This window comes from Kogia breviceps, chromosome 3 (genome assembly GCF_026419965.1).
Source record: "Kogia breviceps isolate mKogBre1 chromosome 3, mKogBre1 haplotype 1, whole genome shotgun sequence".
In the NCBI taxonomy this organism is placed as follows: domain Eukaryota; kingdom Metazoa; phylum Chordata; class Mammalia; order Artiodactyla; family Physeteridae; genus Kogia; species Kogia breviceps.
Window position 1 is genome coordinate 175,693,938 of NC_081312.1, and position 23,724 is coordinate 175,717,661.

The 23,724-nt window shown below is 43.7% G+C and overlaps 1 long non-coding RNA gene across 1 annotated transcript in view; it reads left to right on the forward strand.

Moving 5' to 3' along the window:
- The window catches only part of LOC131753060 (uncharacterized), a 51,273-nt gene extending 28,362 nt beyond the window's left edge, over positions 1-22,911 (forward strand). Inside the window, exon 3 of the long non-coding RNA XR_010840056.1 lies at positions 22,852-22,911. This is a non-coding gene — a long non-coding RNA (uncharacterized lncRNA). The remainder of the gene's footprint in view (positions 1-22,851) is intronic.
- The last annotated feature ends 813 nt before the right edge of the window (positions 22,912-23,724 follow it).

The following is a 23,724-nucleotide window of genomic DNA, read 5'->3' on the forward strand; positions in this document are numbered from 1 at the left end:
TCTTTAATAACCATCAACATATGGCCAATCTTGTTTCATTTCTACCCTCCCTCCTTCTCCAGACCTCACCCACTGCCTTATTGTTAAACAAATCCCAGCTATCTTGTCATTTCATTCACTAATACCTCAGTATGAATCTCTAAAAGGTAAGGACCCCTTTTTGGTTTTGGCTGCACCGCACCGTGTGACATGTGGGATCTTAATTCCCCATCCAGGGTCAAAGCCGTGCCCCCTGCAGTCGAAGTGCGGATTCTTAACCATTTGCCTGCCAGGGAAGTCCAGGACCCTCTTTTTAACAAATGATTCTCACATAAGTAATAAGTAAAATATAAAAATAAAGGAAGATTTCAGAACACAAATTCTGCCTTTCTCCCAAACTAAATTATTTAAACTGCATCTATTCCCTTTTATTAATATCTCTACTTCAGACACTATTTATATTTTGGCTTAAAGTATAATAGCACTTTGTAGCAGGCAACGTTCCAAGTACTTTACAAGAATTATCTCATTTAATCCTACCCTATGAGGTAGATAATATTATCCCATTTTGCAGATGAGTAAAATGAGGCACAGAGAAGGCTTAGTAACTTGGCCAATGTCAAACACTCAGAATAAGTAAATGACCAAATGCATTGTTTTTGGTTCCTCATCTGGGCTAATCTTACCATTGAAAAGGCTGCATATTTAGCTTACAGTTTGCAGCTTGTCCAGTGCCTGCTTTCCTGTGCTTTGCACTTCCGTACCTACTCTTTTAAGACTTGACATTGAAACCTTACTGAGCATTGGGATTGACATATACACACTACTATATATAAAATAGATAACTAATAAGGACCTACTATACAGCATAGGGAACTCTACGCAATACTCAGTAATGGCCTGTATGGGAAAAGAACCTAAAAAAGAGTGGATGTATGTATATGTATAACTGCTTCACTTTGCTGTACACCTGAAACTAACACGACATTGTAAATCAATTATACTCCAATAAAAATTTAAAAAAAAAACGTACTGAGCAGAAACAGATCACTGATGACCACCTATCTTTATGCCCACAAAGTATATTTTCAACTGTGACATATATTCTATTAAATCCTGAGCAATACCCTTCAGTGGAAACTTTTGGAAGGTTTTATCCCTGAGAATCAGAGCAGTGAGGCAGCCACCATGCTGGGGGACATCACTCAATCACTTACTGGCCGTCCTTCGGAGGGTGAGTTGCTGAACTCAGCTCCTGGCGCGTACCCTGGCCCCGTCAAAACCTTCCCACCTTGTATTGCAACCATCCCCTTACTACTAGTCTGTTTTCTCAGAGGCTTCTTGAGGGCAGGAGCCAATCTGCCATAAGTTGGCTTGGCTGTTTGTTCTTTTTCTGTGTCTGAGCATTGAAGCTGGCACATAGTTAAGTACTCAATAAATGAGTTTTTCTGGACATTATGATTCTCTGAGTTCTTTGAATTTTTCTTTCAAATCAAGCAAATAGTGATGTGTCTGGCGGTGACTGAAATTCAAAATAGATAAAAGCAGCCACATAATTCAGAGAAAATACAGATTTTTAAACTGAGGAGAAAGATGTTCTTGTCTGATTTTCCACTATGTCTGCCAACATTGACGTTATTCTATATACAATTTTCCAGTGCCTTTGTAGATATAGTCTTTGGAGTTTATCCTGGAAAAAAATAGCAGTATACGATCTGAAGTTTAACATTTAATATTTTAAGATTTAAGATCCTTAAGTTGAATTGCCACTACTAATAGTTATTTTAGGTTTCTAGGAGAAAGGCAAATATATAGAACAGGAACTGAAAAGGTACAATTAAAGTCAATATTAATAGAATGTACAGGCCTTTCCAAGTTATCCCCAAATACTTGCTTCACACTTAATAATACAGTAAAAAGACCATCCAGATTTTCTGAGACTGTTCTGATTTCAAATATTTGCCCTATTGCTCTCACGTGTATTTACCAGATCAGATACCAGGCTTCTTTGGTTTGGAAAATACAATTACTGTACACAATGGACTAATAACAATATTAAAGTTGTGCATTGACTCAGCACTCCCCCTTCTTACACAAGCTTGTGCTTCTTTCTGTATTTTATTCCAGGTGACAGCAAATATTGAAAGTATCTCATGTGATGTTGCTGGGATTATATTGAAAATGATTTTTTTTTTAAATGTAGCTGTGTAGCTTATATACTTCAAGCTGTTTCCTGAGAAATAGAAATAATCCTAGGCAAGCACTTAGGTGAAAAATCAGAAGTCTGGTAATTTGCTCTGCACTTTTTGCTTAATATAAAACCAGAGAGCAATTTAACATTTAAAATATATGTCACCTATCACCTAGTTTCTGCATTTTTGTCCAGAAAGATTCTATAAATGGTATTCTTCCTTACTTTTTAAAATTTATTTTATTGAAGTATAGTTGATTTAGTGTGTTAATTTCTGCTCTGCAGCAAAGTGATTCAATTATACATATACATATTATTTTCCATTATGGTTTATCACAGCATATTGAATATATCTCCTTGTGCTATACAGTAGGACCTTGTTGTTTATCCATTCTATATATAATAGTTTCCATCTACTAATCCCATACTCCCAATCCATCCCTCCCTCACCCCCCTCCCCCTTGGTAACCACAAGTCTGTTCTTTGTCTGTTTTTGTTTCGTAGATAAGTTCATTTGTGTCATATTTTAGATTCCACACATAAGTGATATTATATGGTATTTGTCTTTCTCTTTCTGACTTTCTTCACTTAGTGTGATAATTTCTAGGTCCATCCATGTTGCTGCAAATGGCATTATTTCATTCTTTTTATGGCTGAGTAGTATTCCACTGTATATATGTACCACAGCTTCTTTATTCATTCATCTGTCGATGGACATTTAGGTCATTTCCATGTCTCGGCTATTGTGAATAGTGCTGCTGTGAACATAGGGGTGCATGTATCTTTTCGAATTATAGTTTTCTCCAGATATATACCCAGGAGTTGGATTGCAGAATCATATGGTAGTTCTATTTTTAGTTTTTTGAGGAACCTTCATAATGTTTTCCATAGTGGCTGCACCAATTTACATTCCCACCAACAGTGTAGCAGGGTTCCCTTTTCTCCACACCCTCTCCAGCATTTGTTATTTGTGGACTTTTTAATGATGGCCATTCTGACCAGTGTGAGGTGGTACCTCATTGTAGTTTGTTTTTATTTTTCCCGGTACGTGGGCCTCTCACTGTTGTGGCCCCTCCCGTTGCGGAGCACAGGCTCCGGACGCGCAGGCTCAGCGGCCATGGCTCACGGGCCCAGCCGCTCCGCGGCACGTGGGATCTTCCCGGACCGGGGCACGAACCCGTGTCCCCCGCATCGGCAGGCAGATTCTCAACCACTGCGCCACCAGGGAAGCCCCTCATTGTAGTTTTGATCTACATATAAATGGTATTCTTGATACTGAGAGGTGTGTGTGTGCAGCTCATTATTAAGGGATCTGAAATTCCAGCCTAGCTAACTGACTTCTTTGCCATCATTGAGAAATTGCTTAATTTGATGTGGCTTGCTTTAATCTGTCAAAAATGGGATAATATATGAGTCTTCATATATTATCATGCTTAGGAAATGCAGACGTGTCTAGGCAGTGATTCAGTGTTCAACAAATATTTATTTGTTAAATATTTACTCTTCTGCCTCAAAAATAATCATAGATGTTATTCCAGGTTCTGGGACCTTTTACTTCCTAACCCCACACCCCTTGATTCTGAACTCTGGGGTTCTGTTTTAACTAAAGGGCAATAACCAGGCAACTAAAAATATGTATACTGAGTGCACAAGAAAAGTCAGGAACTGCAGAAGCCATCGTGACAGTCTCGTGTGTGTGAGAAGAAGGGGAAGCTTGTCTGCTGCCTCTCACAGGCCCTGCAGGATGCGTTGCCGTCAAAGAGCTTGAGAACAAAATGCTTGAGCTTGAGAACACTCCTCCCGGACCCTGCACCCCAGGGCACTCTCCTGAGCCTGGCCCACACTGGAAAGGCTCTGGCTTCCGTTGCAGAGCAGTGGTCCTCCTACAAGGCACAGCCTCTCACTGACCTTGTCCCCAGACGTCTTCGCTCCTAGGCGTGGGCAGGCAGGGACTTTGGCCGTACGTCGTTGTTGCTAAATGCCAACTTTAACAAAATTGTTAATTGTGCTTTCTTTCGAAGCAGAGTTTTAGTGTGTCAGTGTCAGAGTTCAGAGAAGCAGCGTTTATACTTGTGTTTAACCAAAGCTCATGATGCTGAGCAAGTCACTGACACAAGCGCTGGCCTCGCTTCCCAGTCTGCAGGGTTCACCCTTCAGGCCCTTTTCACAAACACTGGGAGAGCAGATGGAAAAGTCAACCAAACTGAAAGTCAGAAAGCATGGCCTTCATCCGAGAGGAAAAAAGCCTTTTGTTGCTGCTGCCATGACAGCTCAGGAGAAGCATGGGGTAAGGTCTCAATTTTACCTAAGAAATGACGCCTAAAACTTTATATTTGTTTTATTGATGTAAAACTATAGTCTCTGAACTCGGTAAGGCCATTCCTTCTGGTATCATTTATTCTAAATGCAGGCATAGGGACTTCCCTGGTGGCACAGTGTTTAAGAATCCACCCGCCAATGCAGGGGACACGGGTTCGAGCCCTGGTCCAGGAAGATCCCACATGCCGCAGAGCAGCTAAGCCCGTGCGCCACAACTACTGAGCCTGTGCTCTAGAGCCTGTGAGCCACAACTACTGAGCCCGTGCACCTAGAGCCCATGCTCTGCCACAAGAGAAGCCACTGCAATGAGAAGCTGGCGCACCACAAAGAGTAGCCCCTGCTCGCCGCAACTAGAGAAAGCCCGCGCGCAGCAACGAAGACCCAATGCAGCCAGAATTAAATAAATTTATTAAAATAAATAAATAAATGCAGGCATAATTCTATGGACAATAAACAGCAATTCCTGGGATGGCTTGTTGGAAGAAACCAGACTTTGAGAAGTAAATAACCCAAGAGGTACCCACTTATTCTAAATAAAACATGACCCCAAGATAGTTAAGTGGGTCATCCGTAATAGTTAAATTTATTGAGACTTACTATGTTGCAGGTACTATGCTAAGGCTATGACATGGATTACCTAGTTAAATCTTCATAATAAGTAGGAAAAGTACTAGTGTGGTATCCAGTTTTTAGAGGAGGAAGCTGAGGCTTGGAGGTATAACCTTGCCCAAGGGCATACAGCCAGCAAGTAGTAAAGCCCGTCAGGATTCAGATTCCCCCTCACTCTGTTGCCCAAGCTGTCACCTGCCGTGTCACACCATCTCTCTCTAGGCTATGGGTTTCTCTCTCCTTCAACACCCACCCCAATCAGGCCGTCGGAGTCAGTAAGAGTGATTTCTTTGTTCACAGGTATTAAACTTCATACTTTGGCTCTTAGTGTGCCCAGAAGAATAAGCAAAGAAATTGGCAGGAGTGAAATGTATTTACTATAATCCATTTTCACAATTCTTAAAATTCCTTGAGAAATTTTATAATAGTTAAACATCTTAAGCTAAATGAGGTAACTAATTCTGCATATACTTTAAGGATTGGAATGTGTGTTCAATTTAGTTATAAAATGACGTTCCACAGAGTGAATGCTATTTTCCCACCGTTAAAAGTCTATTTTTCACAGGAAATTTTCCTGACCTAAAAGGGTTAAGATTATAGGAATGATCATATAGGACACCCTAGAAAACCTAGAAATCACGCTTTCATCATGCTTCCAAGTTGGGTATCACCCAGGTATCCATCTGTAGACTGGGCACCTCCAAATTCATGTCCCCTAGATACCTCAAACTCTTGTATCTGAGATCAGACGAGACATCTTCCTCCGCAAACCTGCTCTTTCTCCAGGGTTCCCCCTCGGTCAATGGCTCTACCATCCATCCAGTCCCCCAAATGAAACCTGGGGTCTTCCTTCCCCCTCATCTCTCCCTTACTCCCCACATCCAATTGCTGGCCAGGCTTTGTCTCTTCTTCCTCTGGAGCCTCCCTTCCCTCTGTCCTTCTCAGCTCAGCTCTCCTTATTACTCACCTGGATCAATGCCACATTTTTCCTCAATACCCACATTAGGCATCTTCTCTGGGATGTTTTTCTTGCCTCCCTGCACCCCTCAGTCTTGGCTCCGCCTCTTGTGCCCTCCTCTATCGGCACTCAGCCTGTCCCCTAATTGCATGTTTACTTTTGTATCTTGCCCCAGTGCACTGTAAGCTTCTTGAGGGTGGGGACTGTGTCTTATTTGTGAATAGCCAGCTCTGAACAGAGCCTGACACTTGGTCATTACTCATTAAAGTCTGTTGAGTAAGTGGAGAAGACTTTAAAGTGGTCCTGTCTTCAGCATTCCTGGGGGAATCTTGTCAGGATCAGTGTGTGATCACACAGCTTATCCACTTGGGGCTTGGGGTAGGCTCGCCAGGAGTTACATTTCCTTTTCGTTTATATCTCTTTTGTGATAATAAAGAAGAACACAGCAAAATCAGTGGCATTTAGGACAATGTTATGAATATTACAGGCCAGAAAAAAGAGCTTGTTAAAGAACAATGGACAGGTCAAACAGGCTCAAACCTAGGGATTCGGTTTTTAGTCTTCATGCAGTAACACATCTGATTTCTACATTACTGAAAACCAGCATATAATACACTACCTGGCTACAGCAGCTATTCAAAAATTAATAACAATAAAAACAATAATAATAATATTTATCGCTTACTAAATGTTTCCTATGTGCTTCCTATTCTGAGTGTTATGTGCATATGTCATTTAATCCTCACAACAATTTTATGAAGCTGGTATTAATATCCCCATTTTATAGTTGAGGACACAGAGTTAAGTGACCTGCTTAAGGTCACCTGCAAGTCAGTGGTGGCGCCAGATATGGACCCAGATGTCTAATTTCAGAGGCCACTTTTGTTAGTCACTGCTGCCTGACCCAGTGCACACAGGACTCTCTGGTTCTACTCAGCCAGACTCTCAGCCATGAGTGACAGCTGCTGAAATACAATTTGTAAGCGTGTAGAAAAACACAGACTGTTTCTGACATCCTTTCTGATACTCACAGCTTACCCAAATTCAGGCAAATAATCAAATATCACACATGCTAACTTGTTCAACATTATGTCTTTTCTTAGCTGTAAGTAAAGGTAGACTTCATTAAAAAGGCATTACTCCTCAAAAAAATTCATTCTCTTCCTCCACAGAATTATCTTTCTGGAAGATGTTTGTTCATATTACTTGGTTTGGGTAGGAGCTGAGATTTATTTTTTTTTAGAATGGGTGGAAAATATATTTATGCTAATTACACAGATCTTTGAATCTTCTTTTGTCATGGTAAAAGAATGAACATCATCTGCTTGCTGCTACCCACACCTTTTGAACAGTCGTCTACCCTAGTTGGCTTGGTTTTTACTTGTGGACTGGGAAAGATAACATAGGCCAGAATTGTGCTGGCACAAAATGGCCTGACTCCAAAAGCTATAATAGCCGACAATTGCTTCTGAAAGGCAGCTCCTGGAATTACTGACAGAAGCATCCTCTGACATGACCGGCTTCAACTAAATGTGGTCAGGGCTCCAACCCCACTGGGCTTCTTAAAAATAGTCATGCATGAATAGTGAATAGCAAAGAGGAGAAACACAGCCATAAATTTTACATTTTCTCTCTGATGTCCATTCCTCTGTATTACCAGCCATAAAAATATGATCCACCGAGCCTGCTAACATGAAATACCACAGAAATGAGAGGAAATTAGATTCTATTACAGGCATACCTCAGAGATATTGCAGGTTCAGTCCCGGACCACTGTAGTAAAGCAAATAACGCAATCAAGCGAATCACACAAATTTTTGTTTTCCCAGTGCGTATAAAAGTTATGTTTACACTATACTGTAGTCTATTAAGTATGCAATAGCATTATGTCTAAAAAATGTACATGCCTTAGTTAAAAAGTACTTTGTTGCTAAAAGATGATAACCATCATCTGAGCCATCAGCAAGTAGTAGTAGTAACATCAAAGATCACTGATCACATATCACCATAACAAATATAATAATGAAAAAGTTTGAAATATTGTGAGAATTACCAAAATATGACACAGAGACACGAAGTGAGCAAATGCAATAAAACGAGGCATGATTGTAACTGAGTGCTTCACTCACCTGTCAACTTGCCTGTTACATGTTCTGGGTTATAGGGTCCATGCTCACAAGGGTATAAGACCTTTATTTCATTTACCAGTTCTAAGTTTGTTAACGTCACTTAAAATATATATATTTGGGGGTTATACCATGTGTCAAATTCTCAAGGATTGAAATGTGAAACACTTTTTTTTTTTTTTTACAATTAAGAGAATCAGTGAGCTCGGATAAAATTGCTTAAATGTACTTAAAAACAATTCCCCAAAGAGCTGTGCATGAATGAGTGCATTAATTATCACTTCAATATTAAGAACTTAAAAATGAAGAATCTGTTTTTGAAAATTGCTAAGCCACCACAGTAAGCGTCCTCAGATTGACTCATTCCGCAGCCCCCCCGTTTGTCTGGTTTCTTAAGGAGCATTCTAGAGCACTCTCCATAGAGAAGAAAATGTTCTAGAATAAAGAACAATCGGTAGCTTACATTAAGATTATTGAACTAACTGATCAACAGCTCATTAAGATAACAATAGGTAAATAACTCTTTAATATCCTTTGGAACTGAAAATTTTAAAATATTAAGTTGGAATTGAAAGATTTGGGGAAATATTTAGTAAATTGTGTATATATGTGGGAGAAACCATACATCGATATTTGCGACAACATTTCAAATGTAAGATTAGATGTTTTCTATGCAAAAGTGGATTATATTAGGTATATGCAATTGTCGAAACTCATAAAACTATCATTGGGGTCTCTGTATTTCACTGTATGTAAATTACAGTATACCACAATTTAAACAGATCCTCAAACTCTCAAGGTCATCAAAGATGAGGAAAGTCTGAGAACCTGTCACTGCCTAAGGAGATGTGAGGATTAAATATAATGTGATATCCTGGATGGGATCTAAGAACAGAAAAAAGAAAATTTAAAAATGAATGAAATCCAAATGAAGTATGTAGTTTAGTTAATAATAATGTATTAGTATTTGTTCATTAGTTGTGACAAATGTACCTCACTAATGCAAGATGTTAACAATAGGGGAAACTGGGGCTGGGTATAGGAAAACTCTTCCACTTTTCTACGAGACTAAAACTATTCTAAAAAATTTTAAGCTTATTTTAAAAAATAGAAAAAAAAGCAGGATGAGAGGGAGTGGGGAATGGATAATATATATGGCAGTCACCCAAGACCCTACTGGAAGGTCAAGAAAATGAAAAGGAAAACGTCTGTATACATTATCTATTTCAAACAGTAAGTGTAAATTAGCCATAAAAAGCAAGTGTTTTTATTTACTGGACATTAGCATCGAATAGATGCCCTCCTATTAGATTTACTTTCCCATGATAAAACTGAAGATTATCATCATTATTTTTTTTAACCGGACTAACACGTTAAAAAAGGTTGTACACATACAAATGGCAGTGGACTGGATAAACAGTATAGCTTCTGTTTTCGATGTAGCAGATTCGTCATTGTAAATTATCTAGTGCCACTGTTCCGTCCTGTTTAACTCCACCACCCAAGACTTACACACATTCTTTATGTGGGTAAAGAGAAAAATTCATTTCGTGCCTGCCAAAACGTTTCCTTCTCGGGTGTGAGTGTGTATATATAGAGAGATTGTGTGTAAAGAAAACCTGTTTACAAGCCATCCGTGTCTCTGATAAATATACCTTTATGCTATAATCCATTATCATTGTAATAAAATCCTGTTGATCACCCTTTTATTACGCTGTGAGTCTTCCTCATTTTTTGGCGTCGATGCTAACCAGCCCTCGAAGCCACTCGGATCGGCCGAACACAACTGTGAAGCAATGTCTGGTGTCGCGACATCTGGGCCTGGGTGCCGGAGGCGAGGACTGCTTTGGTACCCGTAGGAGGTAGCAGGTACCTTCCTTTGTGGCGCGCAGCTCCATCGGGAGCACCCCTTGCGACAAAAGATTCCTTTTTTCAGTTAACAGTTCTGGTACAGAGGCTGGTGGAGAGGCCCAGAGCCGATGTAGACCGAGACGAAGATGAGGAAGACCAGGAGCAGGAAGAGGCCCGCCGCCGCGGCCGCCCAAGAGAAGAGCTCCTTACGCAGCGCAGCCTCCCGCAGCCCGGACTGGCGGGCTGTTGCGAGCCCCTGTGTTGCCATGGGAACCGCGGCGGCTCCCCTTGGGAACCAGACGTTTATTACCTGAGAATCCGCGCGCGGGCGGCGCCCCCACCCCCCCGGGCCGGGGGGCTGGCATCTTCCCCGCCCGCGTCAGCCTTGCGGGGAAAGCTGAAATCGGACGCGGCGCGAAGGACGCGCTGCAAACGCTTCGTGAGCGTTGCTTGGTGGCCTGGCCGGACGGCCCGGGTGGAGGCCCACGCGAGATCGGCCCGCGCAGCCTCTCCTTCCCAGCCATTCCGGCGCGTCCCCCAGGCCCGGGGCGCGACGCGGGGCTCAGAGAGCCCCTCTCGCTCCGCCGACGTCCTGGGACCCCGCCCGGGGGAGGAAACGCAGCGCGGCGCCCCGCAAATGGAGACAGAGGCCAGACGTGGACGTTTTAGCAGAACCGTCCCAAAGCCAGGCCGCGTTTACTCCTCCGGGCCCTGGCCCCGCAGGCTCTCCAAGGGGAAGGAGGGAGCTTAAAAGACATTTACCCCCGAGCCCTAGCCTGGTTATTGGAACACTTCCCTAACACCCCGGCTGTCCGGCTGTCCCGGGAGCTAGAAAGAGAAGGCAATGTTTGGGTAATTAATAGTGACAACAACGGGGCTCCGGAAGCGCTCGCTGCCCGGGGCCGGGCCGAGGGCTGGGCGGGAGGCCTTGCGAGGTGCTCGGACAGCGGTTCCCGCGGGGCGCGTCCACACCCAGGCCCGACTTCCACCGTTCATATAATTAGGAGAAACGCACAAGGCCGGACGGTCTCCATTTTACCCGCCACACTTTTTCCTCCCGGGTCACTGGCGAAGCCCCTGGCTCCGGAGACACCCGGGCTCCGCGCCTGGGCCTGAAAAATCCGTCTCCAGGGAGCGAAGGTCTTGTAGCTCCGGGCTATAAATATTAATAAGCTGAGAGGCCCGGTCATTATTACCTCCCATTAATTGCAACTCAACCAAACATCCAGCCTCCTGCCACTCAGGGCCCACTAGGTCGGGGTTGCTGGGTTTTGGTGTCAGGCGACTTCCTGGGCGCAAAGTCGTTCTTTGTATCCTCCGCCCAACGAGGAAACCGTACGCTGCGCTTGTCGGCGTGTCTAAATCACCCTCGGAGGGCTTCGGGCCGACGGCCCTTCGGTAGCCTGCATCCGCGGCCGCCTCGTGCGCCCTGTCTCCCTGCCCCCAGGGGACCTGGCCTCTATCCCCACCCCAGCCCTTACGCTACTGCAGCAATAGCGTGAGGGATCTGACGAACGGGTGGGGCCGCTGCGGATCGGACCCTAAGGCACCGGTGGCGGCCCCGGCCCCGGGCGAGGCCTGCGGGCCGCGGAAGGGCTCGGCCCCGCGGCGCCTAGGAGAGCAGTCCTAGTGTCCCGGGCGCTCCCGACGGCAGGCCCGGCCACACGGTGCGCCGGGCGTCGGAGGCCTTCCGCCCCGCCAGCCCGCTCCTCCCCGAGGGCTCCTCCCCGAGGGCTCCTCCCCGCACCCCTAAGGAGCCGAGTGTGCTGGCGAAGGGGCGGCGGGCTGCCGGGGGTCTGCTGCTCCGTGGCTCGGCGCGCGCTCCCCGGGCTTGGAGGTTGGGGTGAGTACATGGGCTGCCGCCATTCACCGCGCATACTCTCGTCGCGCCGCCGAAGCTGAGAACTGGGGTTTCGGCGCGACGCCGGGGATGCCCAGCCCCGCGCCGGCTGCGCCCACTGCCCAGGCCTCCCGGCGGCGGGGTCGCCAGGAAAGGCCCGGGGTGAGGGCTCCCGTCGCTTCCCGGCCCGCGGGCCCCCATTCCGGCCCGTGCCTCCGCTCGGTGTCCCCGGGGCTCGCGGAGCCGAAAGGAGGCCCCTCCTCGCACCCCAGGCGCAGGAACCAGCCGCGGGAGGAGGCTCTGCGGCACCCAAGCGTCCGCGGCGCGGGAGCAGCGTAGCCGCGCTTCCCATGGGAAAGCGGTGGAGGCCGGGCCACCCGTCGGTGCCTCGAGGAGGCCTAGCCATCTGCGCGTGCGTGTAGTCAGTCAGATTTCTAAGGCGCCACGGTAGGCCAAGAGGAGCTGCCGCATTATTTCTCGTCCACTCATTTCCACTTATTCGAGGAGTTGTGTGCCAACAAAGAGCTGCCCATGACAGAGAGGTGCTGTCCACTTCCCAGCGAGTGTTATGCACATTTAAAAATATTAATGGTCATTTACTCGATTCATTCCCATTTAAACTGCATCAAGAGGAAAGTTCAAAATGTAAAATAACGATTTAGGTAAAGCAACTACAGCAGTTAAATTAGTACCCATTTTATTTTAGCAATAATTAAAAATGCAGACCCATCAGGGAGGCCCAATTAAAAGACGCTCACTACCTGTATGTGCTATTCAGCCGGAAGTGTCGATCAGGGTGACCTGTGGTGGTCACTGAGTTTCATGAATGTTAGCTGTCCACTACAAGGACAAAAAGAAATCCACCTCGGAGGTCAGATGCTTGGACTCTAACTATTTGAACTGTAGGCAGTTTCTCCAAGTCACTCCAGAGGCAAGATCAGCTTTTTGGCTGATCAAATCAGTTTCCTGTAACAGTAACATAGGCGCCAGGGTCTGGCCGCAAGTAGTTAACTGAGGCTCAGAGTTGGGGCGGGTCCCCTTTTGGTGGGCAGGGCAGGGGGTCGGTGCTACCACCATTAACACCGTGGTTTTGCATCTTCCCCTCTCTGCTGCCTGCATCCAGCACCCAGGTCACCTGCGTGTGCAAGTAAGCTTGGGAGGAGGTGATGATGAGGGCACCGAGCTGCCAGACAAATGGAGCAGCTGTGGGCATCTGGACGGGCATGGGTTTTATTATTATTCCTGCCCCCGGCAGGTGTCGAGTAAATGTAAAAGACACAGAGCTCTGTGAACGCCACGACGTGGGGTTGGCTTTCTCTAAATAGAAATTTTGCTTGAGTTGCCTGGTTTAGAATCAGGCCTAGAGGCTGTGCAGAGTAACATTCATTCTGTCTTGAACTTTTCTTTCTGCTGTGGTGGGTGGAGGCAGGCAGTGGTGGGAGGTGGGCAGCTACAAGGGCCACCTGTCCCTAGAGCACAGGAAGCCATCTGGAACTCTGCTAGTGGGAGTGTTTCTCCAATTGTCTTGGAAACTCATCTCCACCAAGAAGGGTTTCACAAGGCTGAACAATGGGCATTTTGACATTGTTCTTTGCTAATGGCAGTTTTGGAATCTCTCTTTCTTTCTTTTAAAGAATTTATTTATTTTTGGCTGTGTTGGGTCTTTGTTGCTGCGCGTGGCCTTTCTCTAGTTGTGGCGAGCGGGGGCTGCTCTTCGTTGCGTGCATGGGCTTCTCACTTCGGTGGCTTCTCTTGTTGCAGAGCACGGGCTCTAGGCATGCGGGCTCAGTAGTTGTGGCTCACGGGCTTAGTAGCTCCGCGGCATGTGGGATCTTCCCCGACCAGGGCTAGAACCCGTGTCCCCTGCATTGGCAGGTGGATTCCGTAACCACTGCGCCACCAGGGGAGCCCCCGGAATCTCTCCTTCTCTCTGTTTCTCTCAGGGCTATGCCCCTACACTCACAAATCTGCCCTTTTTGTATTTTGTGGTAACTTTGTAGCTTGCTAAAGATCAAAGTCATGTACCAACTTGTCTGTCTGAAACCCTACACACAACTCTAAGTCCTCTCTGGCAGTAAAAGTCTGGAAGCTGTTTGTGAATTCTGGGGGCTCAGCCTCACCCTGTTCCTCCCAGGATGATGCAACACTAGAATAGGGCCCAGAAAGCTGCTGGACCCTCACCAACCAGCTGAGTCTGGCTTCGAGGTGCCAGACTGGACCAAACAAGAACTCTGTTGAGTGATCTTCCCTCAACCCCGGAGCTGTGACAGGAATCACAGTATAACACCTTCCGTCTTTGTAGGGCTTTAGAGCCCACAGCATTCTTGCTAGTTCCTTGCAACTCCTTATTATCTCCATTCACAGATGGAGAAACTGAAGCCCAGAGAGGTTAAGTGCTTAGGCCAAGGCCACATGGAGAGGATAGGGATCTTGTGAGTCTGACCTTGAGCTCTTGCTACCACACCTGTCACTTTAAAATCAGCAGTAGACACTGTGAACTCTAATCAGTATTTCACCCTGGAATTCAAATTGCATCTCCGCTTTGCTTGGCAAACACATCTCTTAGTGGCAGAGAGACTAGTGGGTGCCTAACAAGAAGCAGGGTGCATGCCGTGCAGCCAGCAGGGCCAAAGACAAGTGGGAGCCAGGCCTCTCCGCAGTACGTGGCCTTCCAGCTGGAGGATGTTCCCCGAGTAAGGGGAAATCCCTGTTTTTAAAGACAGGGGATTTCTTTGTAAAGGACAGGGGATTTCCCCCTGGTGGTGATGGGTGCCCCTGTTTCTCCTCTTCTGTCACCTCCACCCTTGCCTGACTCAGTGGACACTGGCCCGGGCAGCTGGCCTTGATTATCAGTGCAGGTCATGGACTGGGACATTTTTTTCTCCTCAGAAGCTACAGCGTGTGTCGTTTATTAGCACCAGACATTCGACAACCTCAGAACATTAATGCGTCCTGCGTTTTATATAGCATAGACACTGGGACACACCCGCCATTCCCAGTCCTGAATAACCAATCTAATCTACACCTCTCACCTGGCTAGGTCTTGAGAAAATGAGACTGGGATCTACAAGAAGTGAATGTGGTCTTTCTCTTTTTTGCTTGGATTTCATATTTGCTACTTAGAGTACCTCATGTCCTCAGCCCAGTGGCATGAAAAATATTTAAATGAGGTAGGAAGGTGCATTGGAAGAAAGAAAATGGCATTTTTTGATGGATAGGGCTGGGGTTAATGAGCATTTGAAGATTTGTGTAAACTACTTATAAATGTATGAGAATTACAGGCCAGCTGCTAACTCACCGAAGCAGTGAGTCTAATTACCTGGCAACTGTGCTGAGCACTTGACATGTGCTGACTCATTTCACCTTCACAACCACCCTACAGGGTAGTGACTATGGCTGTACCCACTTTACAGGGGAGAAAACTGAGGCCCAGAGCCATTCTGTAACAGTGCTGGTAAATAGCAGAGTCCGGATGTGACTAAATTTGGTTCACCTGTGAATTAATGCGAGCCATCAGTCAAACAGGTTTAGCTGGTTTATCCAAAGCTGTGGTCACTAATGCCAAGTGGCTTGGTCTGGAAAGTTAATTCTTCACTCTCTTAGCAAGAACACATTTCAAGTTTTCTTTCTCCTCCTTCCTCCCTGCCCCTTCCCCTTCCCCCTTGGAGCTGAGATTCCTGTGGTTGAGCCTGGAAGAAGGTGGCAAGTTGTTAAAACGTGATGAATTGTTGCCATTCATTCCTCTTCTAACCTCTGCCCCAAATGGCTCCGCATGCAGCTGGGCTTAAGTGTTCAAAGAAAATACATGTTACCAGCCATTCAACATCCACTGTGCCTTAGGTCAGTGGTAACAGTGTCTTTTACACAATTGCATGTATCAATATTTAGTCTACAAATCATATTTCACCCCCCCTCTCATTTTAGATGTTTCCTCTTGGCACTTGGGGCCTTATCTCGAAGTATGGAATGGAAGGCCGGCTCCCTGAAAGATCCCAGGCTCGGCCAGCCCGCCCCAGCTAGAACCCAGTGACTCACTGTGCCCCGGGAAGGAGAAAAAAAATGTAAACGTGCTGGCCTCACAATCAAAAGGAGGCGGTTTTACCCAGACGCCTTCTTCCAGGGCTTTCCCTTCATTACAACTTGTACTGTCTGTTCACATTTCATCACGTTTTCCCGAAATTGTTCTTATCCTCTCCCTGTAAATCAGAGTTTGGAAACCCTACCCTCCATGGCACAGAGATGCTTTTCTGCCTCTTCATCTGTCCTAACAATCCATTTTGCCCTTGGGTGACATTCAGCCAAGAGACTGAATCCAGGATGTCAGAGTAATTTCTCCAGAAAGGGATGTGGGCTTGTAAAAATTTCAGATGGCTTTTTTCTCTTTCCCTCTTTTTTCCCGTCTTTGGCAAGACAGAAAGTGGGATGGTCCGCCACATGCAGGTTTCTTCCTATGAGTAAAAGAATCAAGTTAGGTTCCCATGTGCCTATGCGCTTTGCTGCTGTGTCTGCTCTACTAGGACAACTTTTAGCTTTCTGACCTCCACCTGCCTTTTTTGCAGCGCTGGGACGAGGGTGAGGTGAATGAGGTAGGTGCCTTGGGCACAAAATTTCAGGAGGTGCCAAAAAACTCAGTGATCAAGATGCATATTTCAATGCAATATTAAAATCAACATCAGCACAAAAAATCCACGATGAACAAATAATAAAAATTTTCGATAAAAACAGTATGACTGACATTTCCTTTTGCCTCAAGCTTCAGTCCATCTTGTCACTGCACTGCTTTCTTATTTATCTTTCTCTTAAATCAGAGGAAATGAGAGAGGCAGCAGGGATAAAGCTAACTGAAATTGATGTAATAAACCAGAGAAAAGAGATGTGGACAACATGAAACCAAAAGTAAAATAATGCGTTGAAAACAAGAAAAAGAAAGAGAATGAGAGGGAATGCCTAGATTAATATACACACAGCTTTTTATCGATGCCAATTAAAGATTTTTCAGGGAGAATTGTTTGACTCTCAAGCTATCATCTTGTTTCAGTGATTATTAAAAACCTTGCTGTTGGGGCTTCCCTGGTGGCGCAGTGGTTGAGAATCCGCCTGCCGATGCGGGAGACACGGGTTCGTGCCCCGGTCCGGGAAGATCCCACATGCCGCGGAGCAACTAAGCCCGTGAGCCATGGCCGCTAGGCCTGCGCGTCCGGAGCCTGTGCTCCGCAACAGGAGAGGCCACAACAGTGAGAGGCCCGCATACCGCAAAAAAAAAAAAAAAAAAAAAAAAAAAAAACCTTGCTGTAGTTCAAAACGTTTTAGACACGTGTGTATTTTCCCTAGTCCTACAGACATATTTTTTTAGTAATAATACTCTGTTTTTAGAGTGCTTCTTTATTTTTCAGAGCAGTTTTTTACATATTATTTCATTTATTCTTCTCACATCGAAAGAGTTAGATAGAGCATGTTATCCTTTCTCAGATAAAATGAGTAGGTGGGATTGGGGAAGAAAAAGAAAAGTTGTTTTCTGAGTACCAGGCATTGAGCTACATGCTTTATGTATGTTTTCTTATTTATTTCCCATTTAACCCTGAGGTATGGATATGATCAGCTCCTTTTTACAGATCAAGAAGCTGAAATCCAGGGGGATTGGTTAATTAACTAGTAATATTCTCAGAATATTTATTTGCTAAAAAGCGTATGGTATCATATTCTTGTACTGTTGGTTGTTAGTAAAACTTTTAAAAAGCTGCTTACACCAAGAAGTTACTGTCCAATAGCTCCAAATAATGTATAGCTCCAAAAGCTTTTTTATGCCTCTATATTTAGTCAGAGTAACTCTTTAAGATTTTCTCTTTGCTTCTTCTGAACAGTCTGTATGTGTCTATGCCAGAATGAGTCAACCTCTAAAGTGCTAGTTTGATAGAAATACAGAGACTCTCTTAAAATGGAAATATTTTGAACTAAGTAGATGTAAATGATTGGTTACGAAAGTGATTTAGTCTTTTCTCTTCTCTACAAAGTACATTTGGTTGATTTACTATGCTAAGTATATGCTAAAGTATGGAATCATTCTTGTGTGCCCTGATCTTGGTACACAATTTATTTTATAAATAGAAGTGTGACAACATTAAAATCATGTTTAATAACCACAATCCTCTTACCCATATACAACTGTTTTATTTTATTTTTTATTTTTATTTTTTTTGTGGTACGCGGGCCTCTCACTGTCGTGGCCTCTCCCGTTGCGGAGCACAGGCTCCGGACGCGCAGGCGCAGCGGCCACGGCTCACGGGCCCAGCCGCTCCGCGGCACGTGGGATCCTCCCGGACCGGGGCACGAACCCGCGTCCCCTGCATCGGCAGGCGGACCGTCAACCACTGCGCCACCAGGGAAGCCCCCAACTGTTTTATTTTTGAACGCTGCATTCACATGAAGAATTTCAATAAGAGTAAGCATATTATTTTAGAGTTTATTTAATATATTATTGTATAAATATCTCATGATGTCTATAGACTTCATACTAAGAAAATATACACTTTAAAGTATATATGATTTCACTTTAGGCTTACAGAAGCCCCAGAAGTCAGGTTTTATTCATCTTATTCCACAGACTTGGCACCTGAGGCATTGAGTGTTGGCGGCAGACACAGGAAGGGGCTGTCGGCTCAGGGCACCCTCCCCGATGGGCGCTCAGTCACTCTGTGACAGTTGAGGCTGCCACACCTCTACCTTTAGTCTTTTATTGATCAGTTTCAAGGGGAGAAAAACATCTTTATGGCTCTTTGTAGGCCCAGTCACATCTCTCTCTGAAGGGGTTGCAAGAGTATATAATCCTTCTAGCAAAGAAGAAGGGGAACCAGCCTCAACTTCACCTTGATAACCTTGGATGTTGTTATTACTTTAAAAAGATGCTCCCCGGGCAGGTGTAAAAATCACATTGTGGGGTTGTTTTAATGTATATTTCTTTGATTACAAATGAGGACAGGTATATATATATATATATATATATATATATACATATATATATATATTTTTTACTCTAGTTTATCTTTTTTTAAATTTAATTTTATTTTTTTTTATACAGCAGGTTCTTATTAGTTATCAATTTTATACACATCAGTGTATACATGTCAATCCCAATCGCCCAATTCATCACACCACCATCCCCACCCCCACCCGTGGCTTTCCCCCCTTGGTGTCCATATATTTGTTCTCTACATCTGTGTCTCAACTTCTGCCCTGCAAACTGGTTCATCTGTACCATTTTTCTAGGTTCCACATACATGCGTTAATATATGATATTTGTTTTTCTCTTTCTGACTTACTTCACTCTGTATGACAGTCTCTAAATCCATCCACGTCTCAACAAATGACTCAATTTCGTTCCTTTTTATGGCTGAGTGATATTCCATTGTATATATGTACCACAACTTCTTTATCCATTTGTCTGTCGATGGGCATTTAGATTGCTTCCATGACCTGGCTATTGTAAATAGTGCTGCAGTGAACATTGGGGTACATGTGTCTTTTTGAATTATGGTTTCCTCTGGGTATATGCCCAGTAGTGGGATTGCTGGATCATATGGTAATTCTATTTTCATTTTTTTAAGGAACCTCCATACTGTTCTCCATAGTGGCTATATCAATTTACATTCCCAGCAATTGTTCAAGAGGGTTCCCTTTTCTCCACACCCTCTCCAGTATTTGCTGTTTTTAGATTTTCTGATGATGCCCATTCTAACTGGTGTGAGGTGATACCTCATTGTAGTTTTGATTTGCATTTCTCTAATAATTAGTGATGTTGAGCAGTTTTTCATGTGCTTCTTGGCCATCTGTATGTCTTCTTCGGAGAAATATCTATTTAGGTCTTCTGCCCATTTTTGGATTGGGTCGTTTGTTTCTTTAATATTGAGCTGCATGAGCTGTTTATATATTTTGGAGATTAATCCTTTGTCCGTTGATTCGTTTGCAAATATTTTCTCCCATTCTGAGGGTTGTCTTTTCGTCAGGTTTATGGTTTCCTTTGCTGTGCAAAAGCTTTTCATTAGGTCCCATTTGTTTACTTTTGTTTTTATTCCCATGACTCTAGGAGGCGGATCAAAAAAGATCTTGCTGTGACTTATGTCAGAGAGTGTTCTTCCTATGTTTTCCTCTAAGAGTTTTGTTTTTGTTTTTGTTTTTCTTTTTTTGGTGGTTCGCGGGCCTCTCACTGTTGTGGACTCTCCCGTTGCGGAGCACAGGCTCTGGACGTGCAGGCTTAGCGGCCATGGCTCACAGGCCTAGCCACTCTGCGGCATGTGGGATCTTCCTGGACCAGGGCACGAACCCATGTCCCCTGAATCGGCAGGTGGACTCTCAACCACTGAGCCACCAGGGAAGCCCTTCTCTAAGAGTTTTATAGTGTCTGGTCTTACATTTAGGTCTCGAATCCATTTTGACTTTATTTTTGTGTATGGTGTTATGGAGTGTTCTAATTTCATTCTTTTACATGTAGCTATCCTGTTTTCCTAGCACCACTTATTGAAGAGACTGTTTTTTCTTCATTGTATATCCTTGCCTCCTTTGTCATAGATTAGTTGACCATAGGTGCATGGGGTTATCTCTGGGCTTTCTATCTTGTTCCATTGATCTATGTTTGTTTTTGTGCCAGTACCATATTGTCTTGATTACTGTAGCTTTGTAGTATAGTCTGAAGTCAGGGCATCTGATTCCTCCAGCTCCGTTTTTTTCCCTCAAGACTACTTTGACTATTCGGGGTCATTTGTGTCTCCATACAAATTTTAAGATTTTTTGTTTTAGTTCCGTAAAAAATGTCACTGGTAATTTGATAGGGATTGCATTGAATCTGTCGATTGCTTTGGGTAGTATAGTCATTTTCACAATATTGATTCTTCCAATCCAAGAACATGGTATATCTCTCCATCTGTTGGTACCATCTTTAATTTCTTTCATCAGTGTCTTATAGTTTTCTGCATACAGGTCTTTTGTTTCCCTAGGTAGGTTTATTCCTAGGTATTTTATTCTTTTTGTTGCAATGGTAAATGGGAGTGTTTTCTTAATTTCACTCTCCGATTTTTCATCATTAGTGTATAGGAATGCAAGAGATTTCTGTGCATTAATTTTGCATACTGCAGCTTTACCAAATTCATTGATTAGCTCTAGTAGTTTTCTGGTGGCATCTTTAGGATTCTCTATGTATAGTATCATGTCATCTGCAAACAGTGACAGTTTTACTTCTTCTTTTCCAATCTGTATTCCTCTTATTTCTTTTCCTTCTCTGACTGCCGTGGCTAGGACTTGCAAAACTATGTTGAATAACAGTGGTGAGAGTGGACATCCTTGTCTTGTTCCTGATCTTAGAGGAAATGCTTTCAGTTTTTCACCATTGAGAATGATGTTTGCTGTGGGTTTGTCATATATGGCCTTTATTATGTTGAGGTAGGTTCCCTCTATGCCCACTTTCTGGAGAGTTTTTAGTCATAAATGGGTGTTGAATTTTGTCAAAAGCTTTTTCTGCATCTAATGAGATGGTCATATGGTTTTTATTCTTCAGTTTGTCAATATGGTGTATCACATTGATTGATTTGCATATGTTGAAGAATCCTTGCATCCCTGGGATGAATCCTACTTGATCATGGTGTATGATCCTTTTAATGTGTTGTTGGATTCTGTTTGCTAGTATTTTGTTGAGGATTTTTGCATCTATATTCATCAGTGATATTGGTCTGTAATTTTCTTTTTTTTTTGTAGTATCTTTGTCTGGTTTTGGTATCAGGGTGATGGTGGCCTCCTAAAATGAGTTTGGGAGTGTTCCTTCCTCTGCAGTTTTTTGGAAGAGTTTGAGAAGGATGGATGTTAGCTCTTCCTGAATGTTTGATAGAATTCACCTGTGTAGCCATCTGGTCCTGGACTTTTGTTTGTTGGGAGATTTTTAATCACAGTTTCAATTTCATTACTTGTGATTGGTCTGTTCATATTTTCTATTTATTCCTGGTTCAGTCTTGGAAGGTTCTACCTTTCTAAGAGGACAAGTATATTTTTGAAACTTTTGCTAATTTGTTTTTCCTCTTATATGTAAATTGTGGTTAATATACTTTGCCCATTTATTTACTGGGGTCAATTTTTTTAATGAATTTGAATGATCCTTTATATTTTATACAGAATGATCCTCATCTCTCAGAGCTGATTAAAACATTATCCCAGCCTGTGGTTGACTCTGTGATTTTTTTTTTTGTAGCTACATTTAAAAAGGATAGCTCCATGATTTAAATGATCAATTTTGCAGCACTGCCAGATGACTCAGTGGTGATTTTATTACACAGTATTATTTATCAAAACTAACTGAAGTTGATCATTTGAAGTTAATTAGGGGTGAACTTCCTCAACTCTAACAGGTCAAGCTCAAGCTTGGGTGGAATACGGAACATACTTCTGCCATTTTTTGTCCCTGAAACCAGAGGCCCTTAAATAGAATCATGTAACAAGTAAGCATATATAGCCTCTGTGTTTTTCTTTTAAAATAATAACTTACATTTATTTTAACAGAAACCTGCATAGCCATCTCTGATTTTCGTGTTTTTAGCTGTAAAAACATTTTAAAACAAAGAACAGAAACGATATTTCATTCAGGTCAACATGAGTGGCCTGAAAGCGTAGATTGTGTTAACTCAGATTGAGTCTTCACTTCCCTCTCCCTGTACTTTCCCAAAATGGAAAAGAAAAATTTTCTGTAATCTTACTAGGTAGTCACACAGCCTCTGGGGACTACACACGATTGTTCTTCCCTACTTATAAAGGCTTCCTGAGGTGGCAATACCATGTATATCAGAGTTATTTTTCCTAATTTAATATAATCTCTGCCTGCATACCTTAAATATGTGCACTTTAGCAAGCAACCTTTTCCCCCTGCCCCGCCCTCCCCACATTGAATCTTTTAAGACTCATTCACCGAGGTTTTTAATTTTTGTTTTCATTTCTTTTTTTACAGATCTGCTCATGGGTAATTACCAGGGCCCAGGAGCACACCCATGGCGTGAAGAGAAATGCCCTGACCAGAAGGTGTTACTCTCCCCAGCCAAGTTCCCCCTCCCTCCACGTCTCCACCACACACAAACCCCCTGTTTTGTGAAGGTTCACTCCTGGATTATTCTCAGTTCTCCAGGGTCCCTAAGAGCAACACTAGCAGCCGGGCTGTAGCCAAAACCAGGCCAGGGATGAACCACAATCCCTGTCTTTTTCCTTTTTAAGGTAGGAGGATCTGTGTCTGTGGCCATCTGGAAAGGTTTTTTTCGTTTGTTTATTTGTTTTTTTCTGAAAATATGCAGGGAACAAATCTAAGCATAAAAAAGAAATCCGGAAAATAAAACATTTCTGGAGCAGCACCTGTACTTGGTGGGGTTTCAGGCAGTCATTGGCCACCGTTTGCGTTTGCCCAGCCACTCTTCCTTTCCAGAAAAGTGGCTGGAAGCAGGGGCCTCTTATTTCTCTCGGAGATCATCAGCTTTTACCAAAGCTCTGCCCCCAACAGTGGGTTATGTACTCTTAGAACATCTGAAGGGCTTGCTGAGGCCAAGTTAAAGAAATACAAGTTAGTTGGTACAGGTGATATTTTACTTCCAACGGATGATACAGAATTGTTCAAAGCACAGTAGCTTCAGAAGACAGGATATCCTTGAACCATGAAGTTAATTTGACCCATGTGGTGTCCAGAATACCAAGGAATCGTACTGAGGCAGGTTTACTGCTGATGTTCATTTCCCAACAGTTCCTGCTGCCGCCCCGTATTCCAATGTGCTGCACTCTGTAATCTGTTTATCCTTTGGCCTTCCTTTTGCAATTTTGATATCTTGACAGATACTTT